At 45.9% G+C, this 8,714-nt stretch overlaps 1 long non-coding RNA gene across 1 annotated transcript; it reads left to right on the top strand.

Moving 5' to 3' along the window:
- Positions 1-2,373: 2,373 nt before the first annotated feature.
- Positions 2,374-6,435, top strand: LOC109291566. The gene is made up of 2 exons (XR_002095888.1): positions 2,374-2,410; positions 6,112-6,435. It is a non-coding gene; the product is annotated as an uncharacterized LOC109291566 (long non-coding RNA).
- The last annotated feature ends 2,279 nt before the right edge of the window (positions 6,436-8,714 follow it).

Genomic DNA, 8,714 nt, shown 5'->3' with positions numbered 1-8,714 from the left:
GTAGATAACCCACTCGTGCATAAGAGACAAGTCAATTGGGCCAGATCCTCAGCTGGTACAAATTTGCTACTTTGGTGGTTCTCATCTTTCAGGAGCTCAACCTCTTACAGCCATTAATGGAATTTATCTTTCAAGACAGGAAGTGTTGTCCCCATTTAAAGCTGGGGAACCGAAGCACGGGAACTGAGGATACTTCTAGGATGTTTGCGGTACTGAGCTCAAGACCTGGGCTTCCAGCATGTTCAAGGGGGGCAGTTGGGGCACCTCTAAGTAGGTGACCACCTGGCTGGTTGGTCAAAAGTCCCGGGCTGCAATCTGGCAGGGAGGTGGAGTAACATGGTCTGCCCGGCAGGTGGCTGGGCAGGGACCACTGCTTCTGTGTGGGAGCAAGGATGTGCCATGTGTGGACAGGGTGGTGCCTGCTGCAGTCCACCTGCCTGGTGCACTATGCTGCTCCACCTCTGGCCCAGGACTTTTGACCAACTAGCCAGGACCGGGCTATGGAACTGGGAGTGTCCTAGCCAAAGCCAAACTAATGGTCACCCTATCTTGAAAGCGCCTTCACTGCCTTGCTTCCAGAGTTCATGTGTGAAAGAGGGAGCAGGTTGTGGCAGCTTATTGCCTTGTTAGTGAGAGTGACCTCTCCGCCACCGAGGTGTGATGACTTATTCAAGGTCAAACAGGAAGTCTGTGGTTGAGCTAAGAATGACACCAGGATCATCTTAGTCCCAGTCCATTGACTTCCCTACAGTTAGTTCTATTACTGTTTGAAAAATACATACATTTAGACCAGCTGAGGAAATTACCGTATATTGTTAACAGGTAGAATTATGATGCCAAACAGGATGGCACATCTCTTCAGCTCTCTGAAGTGGTCAGATTGTAACATGGCATCAATGACAGCCTTCCCATGACTCTCCCCCTTTGTGTCATCATTTCCTCCTATGCAAAGCAAGGGTGGATGTCTACCATTCCAATCTGGCTTTACACCAAGACAATAGAAAGATGGCAGGCAGGGAGAACTGTGTCCTGTGCCTCTGGAGAGCAGAGGTACAAATAAAGTGGTTGTTTGTGGCATGGGGAGTCTTACTTTAGAACCCAAGGATGAAACAAGGGCACAGTGTCTGACACCACTAGGGAGCAACCTTGGGATGCAAGTGCACAAAAGGTAGCAGAACTAACTTGGAAAAAGGTCTTGTGGACTGAGTCATAAAACAGACACTTGCACAGGAGCAAAAGTCACTTGTCTAACCTGATGAACAATACCAGCCTAGGGTTAAAATTTCCAGAGCTCATCTTCCCTGAAACATTAACTTAAATTATAACTAGAGGTCCCTAATTCCAGTCCCATCCCTACCTGACAAGGGGTTATGAAAGAAAGATTAGTAGAGCACAACTCATCCGCTGCAGACTCCAGCTAGCAGCATGCAGGGTTCACTAAGACCCCAATCCTCCTCATGCGCCTGAGAAGGACAGACAGGTTCTCCCAAATGCACTGAGACAGAATGCATAGAAATCTTCAGTTTGCTGCAGCACACTGAACCATGCAGCATGGTAAGACATCCTAGAGCCACCCATGTCTGAATGCTGTGCTAGAATGGACACAGAACCAGAGTGCTATTTCATGGCTATTAAGCCAGGCTATCTACTAGATGTACCTCAAGCATAGGCAGCTGTGATGGATATGCACCTTGACTGGCTTTGACTCAGGTCTCATGGAAGGATTTACAGCACCAAAACCTCAGACTCACTGAAATCTAAAGTTACCTGGAAGAATGGCTTTATTTCTAAACGGAGCTGTTTTATAACATCTGTTTTAATGGAAATTTTGGGAGCACTGGCATTTCCTCATAGTACCAATCCAATTATCTAGGTCTGAACTGCTTGGATAGACCCAGAGAGAAAGTTTCATTAACTCCAATTCTCTTAGGCATTTGGAATCTGCTTTCCTTGTGCTTCGGTGACTTCTGTGTGGATCAGACGGCAGAAGGAGAAATCTGAATTTTCTAACAATGCTGCTCAAATCCTGCTGAGCCTTAAATTTTGTTAACTGCAGATTAATGGTGGCTCCTAATCAGGCCTGGAAAAGCTGCACTGATTCATGGCTTGTTTGGGGAAGCCTTGAACATGAATCTTGCTGTTCTCTGGCTGTGAGGGGAGCTGTAGGAGGAAATGGGTGGGATTAGCTCTTCTGGCGAGGAACAGATGAGGAGCTTCTTCATCTCCAAAGCCAGGCCTCGAGATAAAACACTCCTTGTGCCTGAACTGTGGGGCTGCAGAAAGCAGGACTGGCGGAAACCGAGCGAGCCATCAGGGGCAGCAAACAGGGTAGTTTGCATGCAGTTGGCTGGGAGCAAGAGGAGGAAGGGGAAGAGGAAGAGGAGCCAGGCACCAGATTCTGCTTTGGGAAGTTAAGTGAGCCAGGACTGAGTGTTTGTTAGTGGTCTGTGTGTTTGGGTGTGTGCTCTGAGCAGCGGGGAGTGCTTCTTGCTGGGTGATGATGATTGCTGCCTATGTCTGACAAAAGCCCTAACAAGGAGGCGGACCCAGGCCAGGCCCAGAAGCGTATAAAAGGAGACTCCCTAAGACTCCTGGAGCTCTTTCTTTAATTGAGAGTAATTAGCCAACATATACTTAATGTAAATAGCTAAAACTCAGCAGTTAGACCAATACCTGAACCCCTTGTTTAACTAGAGTCCAGAGCAAGGAGGAGTTCGCTCGGGAGTTTGTCTGGAAACTCTCTCACCTTCCTTCACGGTAAGCTTGGTGACATGACACAGGTTAGCAGGGAAAAGGGAACCTTTTGGGAGCAAAGAGCAGTGAACAGGCCAGCTTACAGGGGAGTTTGGTAGGGAAGGTCTGCTTGGAAAAAGGAGCAGGACAAGATGGGCAGTGGATTAAGAGATCCAAAATGGCTGGAGGACGTCACAATACCAGAGCCACTGTCACTAGCAGCTCTTCCTCTGCTTGCCAGCTAGAGAGCTACAGGAGGAGGTGGTGAGGCTCTGAAGCATCCTCCACTATGGGGATTTAATAAATTGATACCGGAGGAGACTTCTAGGACTGCAGAGGAAGGACTGCCAGAGACCGCAGTAGAAAAGGAAGAGGACATGGAGTCCCAGGAAGGTGGAAGACGGAAGCTTGCAGAAGTCTTCACCTCCACCTGCAGCGGTTTGTCTGGAGAACAGAAATGGAGCCCTAGCAAGAACGGAGAAGATGCAGGAGCACATTCTGTTGGTGCAAGAGGCCAGGATAGGCATCCTGAAGGTTGGGAGGATTGAGCCCGCTGCCACTAAGAGGAAGCGATGGGTGGTGGTGGTTGAAGACTCCCTTCTACAGGGGATGGAGGCATCCATCTACCAGCCTAAACTTGTCCTGAGAGGTCTGCTGCTTGCCCAGAGCCTGGGTCTGAGATGTCATGGAAGAATTACTGAGACTTATCCAGCCCTCTAACTACTACCCCATGCTTCTCATCAATGTGGGCAACAGTGACACTGCCAGGGAGAGCGGGCTCTGGGTGCAAGGATGAAGGGGACAGAGGCTTAGGTGGTGTTCTTCTCCAGTCAAAGGGAAGGGCCCGGGCAGGAGCAGATGCATCCTGTGGATCAATATATGGTTGTGCAGATGGTGTTGCCAGCAGGTCTTTGGTTTTTCTGACCATGGGATGTTGTTCCAAGAAGAAGGATTGCCAGAAAGAGAAGGGACCCACCTGATGAAGAGAGGGAAGAACATCTTCATAGACAGGCTTGCTTACCTAGTGAGAAGGGCTTTAAATTAGGTTTGCTGGGGGATGGAGACCAAAGCCCTGAGTTAAGTGGGAAAGCAGGTGACTTGGAGGAAGCGCAAGCAGGAAGAGGCAACCAGGAAGGCCTTCTCATTCTTCCTGAGAAAGTATGGCAATGGGCTAGTTACATCAGGTGTCTGTACACAAATGCATGGAGCCTGGGAAACAAGCAGGAGGAACTGGAAGTCCTTGCACAGTCACAGACCTATGAAATGATCAGAATAACAGAGACTTGGTGGGAGCTCTCATGGCTGGAACACTGTATAAGTATAAACTGTTCAGGAAGAACAGGCAGAGGAGAAGAGGAAGAGGAGTTTTACATTATGTAAAAGAGCTGTATGATTGCTTAGAGCTCCGATATGAAACTGGAGACAGGGCTGTTGAAAGTCTCTTGGTTAGGGTCAGAAAGCAGAGCAAGAAGTGTAATCTTGTGGTGGGTATCTGTTTTAGACCACCAGACCAGAAGGATGAAGTGGATGAGGCTTTCTTCATTTACTGAAATCATTCCAGCAGTCTATTCTCCAGAGCTTTGGGCAAGCTAGTTTGAAAGGATTCAGTATCAACACATCAACCAATCCCCGTTCCATGGCTTGACAGAACTTGCTATTCAAAATTTTCTCCTAATATCCCCCTGAAATCTCCCTTTCATCTCAGCAAATCTCCGGTCATCAGGTGGCAAACACTCTCCTCAATTCCATGTGCAGCGCCTAGTGGAATGATTAGATGGAAACAGGAATAAAACTTCTGTGGGAATAGCTAGAGCTTCCATTTGTCAAATGGTTTTCTCCTAGGCAGGGGAGGAAAGCTGTTCTCATCTAGAGTAATACCAACTGGTGGAAAATTACAGAGAAAGAAGATATTTTTATGCAGCATGAATGTGAAACTGGCTGCTAGCACATAAGAAAACACCTATATAGTGTTATAGCACCTGTAAGTAATACAGGACTTATATGGTACTTGTGATCAGTAGACTTCAAAGTGCTTTACCATGAGAGATCAGTATATCTCTATTTTGCAGGTGGGGACACTGAGGCATAGGAAGGTTAAGTGACTCTCAAACACAAGGGCTAAGTACAGACAGTCAAAAAGCCTGAGGCTGAATCAATTCAGTCTTTGCAGGTTAATCTAAGCTGCGAAGATTAAACTGAGAAACAACTGGACACACATTTACCTTTGACTCAGGAAATGCAGCCACATGCCTACAGTAGCTGAGGCCAGAAGCCGGGGGGGGCACTAGAGTATGGCTCTCTGGCACATAGCTAGCATTGGCTGTGTGCTTGCTTCCTCTTCCTGCTGTTCCTGAGGTCTCTGGGATTTGCAGCCCAGCATCACAGGAGCAGGACTCTGCAGGGCTGCTCATCACTTCCTTTTCTTGCTTCCAGGTGCTTCTGGGATTTGTAGTCCACAGTCACAGCCAGCAGTAATTTTCAGTAAGGTAAGGAGAGCTGGGCAGGGCAGGGCAGCTCTGTGCTCGGGGGAAGGGAGGTTTAACCCTCCTCCCTGGCCCCAGACCCCAGCCAGGGTTTGCCTGGGGGGAGGGAGAGGGGACAGTCCCTGCCTCTCTCCCCCTTCCCCCCGCACCAAACCAAACCTTCTCTGCTGAAGCAGACAGCACAGCCCAGCCCAGGGTTGGAAAGCATGCTGGGATACTGGGAGACTGTGATTTAATTTGAACCAGGAAGGGGTCTGGGACAGAAGTTTCATAAACCGGTTTGACCCAAATCAGTTAAATCTCTGATATTACTTTCAACCAGGTTTATCGTAAACCAGTTTCAGCCATTTTGAAACTGGTTTATGTGCACTGAACTTCTGTTCTGTTACAGGTTTAAACCAGTTTCTGATGACTTAAACCAGTTTATGTGTAACTTGTGTTCCTAGCAAATAAGGCTGATGGCAAAGCTAGAAAGAGAAACCAAGCCATTTCTAAGCTACACTTGTACTTTGTAAAGGAGGCCCAAAGCTTAATAGGTTTGGAAAGAAAATTAGATAGCTACATGGCTATACAAAACAGCAAGGAAAGAACAGAACAAAACAGAATAGAATAGAATAGAACAGAATAGAAACCACTGCCACTAATTCCCAGGTAGGGAATTAAACCCAGAAGAGAGATAATCCTCATGGTTCAGGGCATAAGTCAACCAGCTGCTAAAAGTCAGGAAGATCCTTCAAGAACATTATTCCATTATTTTCTACTATAGTATTTCTACCAATATTATTTACCAAACCAGTTCAGAGACAAGATTTTGAAGTAGTTGGCTCTTTAATCTGATCCAGGCTGGCAAGCCTTATGTTCCTATAATGATTATAATCTATTTTTGTTACCACAGGACGACTGCTCACATTACAGTATGGACAAGCAAGAAAACAAGGCCTCTGCCCTGAGGAACTGATTATATAAGTAAGTCATCTCTTAGAAGACAAACCATCACCAGGGCACAGCTAGGGTGTGGGGACGGCAAAATGCGAGGAAAGAGGAACGTTCTCTTCTCACATTATTCGGATTCTATTTCACTATTGTTATTCTCATTGTCATTAAACCCCATTCCTTCCATTATTGTATCAACATGTCCCCAACCGAAGAAATCAGGATTTTTCTTCTGAACACAAAGAAATCATATTTAAAGATCAATAAAACCAGAATAGCAGTAGCAGCAGCCAGGAATTCAGAGTGATCCAACACTGCGGTTCCTTCCATGACGTTCTGCTGACAAGGTCTGCTCCCACCCTCCTAGTGAGCTGACTTCAAAACTTTGCCCAGTAATGTGAACCTCAAACACCCCCCTCCACCACCCTCTAGGAATGAACCATTTTATCAGAGCTGGTACCAAAATTCCCTCCGTCCCTAACCAGCATGTAAACTCAGAGAGTCTAAACATGGTCCCTGGCATTAATCATCTGTAATAGAAACCAGAGCTGGCTCTCGTCCCCGCTGAGTCAATGCAACCTTTTAAAAACACATTGGGAAATATACACACAGGCTGGGAATGGGGCATGAAAGAAATTCCAGGCAGGCTTTTTTTTTTTTAAATGGAATTTTGTAACTGGAAAAAACATAAAGGGAGTAAAAATAGGAACAAAAAAGAAAAGAAAAGAGTGTGTGTGTGTATTTTTACATTTATCTCTGGGTGGATGGATGGATGGATAGATGGATAGACAGATAGATAGATATAAACTTCAGAAGAACTGCAGGGAAGAAAAAATGATGCTCTTTTCATTCCCTATAAGTTACTCCCTAGCCAAGATGTTTCATTGTTGGGTGAGTGGGAGTGGGGCACAGGACAGGTTACTGAGGACCAGTGATTTATTTTGGAACTGGACTGAACCTTCAGGCTCAGTCTTGAGGAAAGGGGTGATTCATATTTGCAGTGCTCTAGGCAGAGCTGTTAAAGTCACGTTTAATGTGTCTGGGCACCTGGGACAGCTGGCACACACAGGGACACTGGTCATTTCTGGTTGCCGCCATGCTACTGGCACGATTGTGTAGCTGTAGTAGCAGTCTTTTTTCCAACCCCCCCACTTCTCCCTCACTGGTCAGTGCCTGGGGCAGTTACCAGGTACCCTTAGTTATACCACTGATTTAGTGCCCCATATTCATCAGTTCACCAGCTGTTAATGGGAATAATAGTATTTTCCTTGCAGGGGTGCTGTGAAGATGACTTCACTAAAAAAATATTGCTGAGATACTACAGAAATGGCCTCATGTCCTATGGAACCATGTTTTATTACATTCCATAGTCTTGCTCTGTACGTCTCAGGAATCACTGGACTATTTTAAAAGAAATAGCAGGGTTATATCATGTACGAGTTTGAGGGGAATGTGTTCATGTATGTGCTCACATGCACACAAACACATGCGCATGAACCTCTCTAAAAACTCAGTAGAACATTTTTCTCTTGCTATGAATTTTCCCACCAGAAGAAAACTTGGACACTTTATAAAAATGTTAAAAATGTGATGACAATTCCAGCCTCTGTTCCAGCCTCCTGATGCTCCCTGGAGGGACATTCAACTCAGAGCTTCTCTGAAATCATCCCAGTCCTTAATCTCACTGGAATTGCTCCTTAGGCAGATTTTGCTGTTTGCAACAGGAATGATCCAGCCTGATTTCCCTTTCTATCTAACACAGCTGTTCTGTTCATGGTGTTTTGATCAAAGGGACCTAATGCTGAGTGTGGACCCAGAAAGGAATCAGATGATTACATACTCACCAGTGATTCTGGGGGAGAGGTAGCAGGTTGCAGCTTGTGGCCCTGACCATCACTCATAGTCCCCATTCCTAGGAGAACAATGGCAGTTGTGATTGGGGCAGGATGTCAGGATCAAGCCCTATTTTCTTTACATTAGTGGCTGCAAGTTTCAGCATGAGCTCTGTGTTGGATGGGATGGCTGTGATATTGTTGCTTTATGCTCTGGGAGCCAAAGCCTGGCTGTTGAAGTGAAAGGTAGAAATCTTGCTGACTTAAACTGGACAGAGATTGGAAAGGTATGGTAAAATTAGCGAGGAACATGGATTTAAAAGAACCTGCTCAAAGATAGACTCTCTCTTCATTTCCTGGTTTGAAAAATGATCAGCTTGCAACACACAAACCTGATTCAAGATTAGCAAATGACTGCAATAACTATCCAGAAACAATTTGAGGTAGATAGATGATAACATGGGCAAAGCCCAGGAGTACTGGATGGTAGGAACAGAGAGCAGAAGGAAATGTATCCGTGTTTTGTGAATAGAAAAGGATCAGAGTGGTAGAACAGGGATAGCTATTACATGGTAAGAACTCTGTACTTTTTGAGGTTTGATCCAAGAATGGCAAAAGATTGTTATAGAAACTGTTTACCGTAGTTTTGGTGAAACAGTCAAGTGGAAACTGAGGTAAAGAAATCACTTATCTGAGACCACACAGCAGGTCAGGGGGAGAGCTGGGCATGAGA

Source organism: Gavialis gangeticus, unplaced genomic scaffold (assembly GCF_001723915.1).
Source record: "Gavialis gangeticus isolate Ggan-Ray unplaced genomic scaffold, GavGan_comp1, whole genome shotgun sequence".
Lineage (NCBI taxonomy): Eukaryota > Metazoa > Chordata > Crocodylia > Gavialidae > Gavialis > Gavialis gangeticus.
This window is presented reverse-complemented; position numbering and strand designations above follow the sequence as displayed.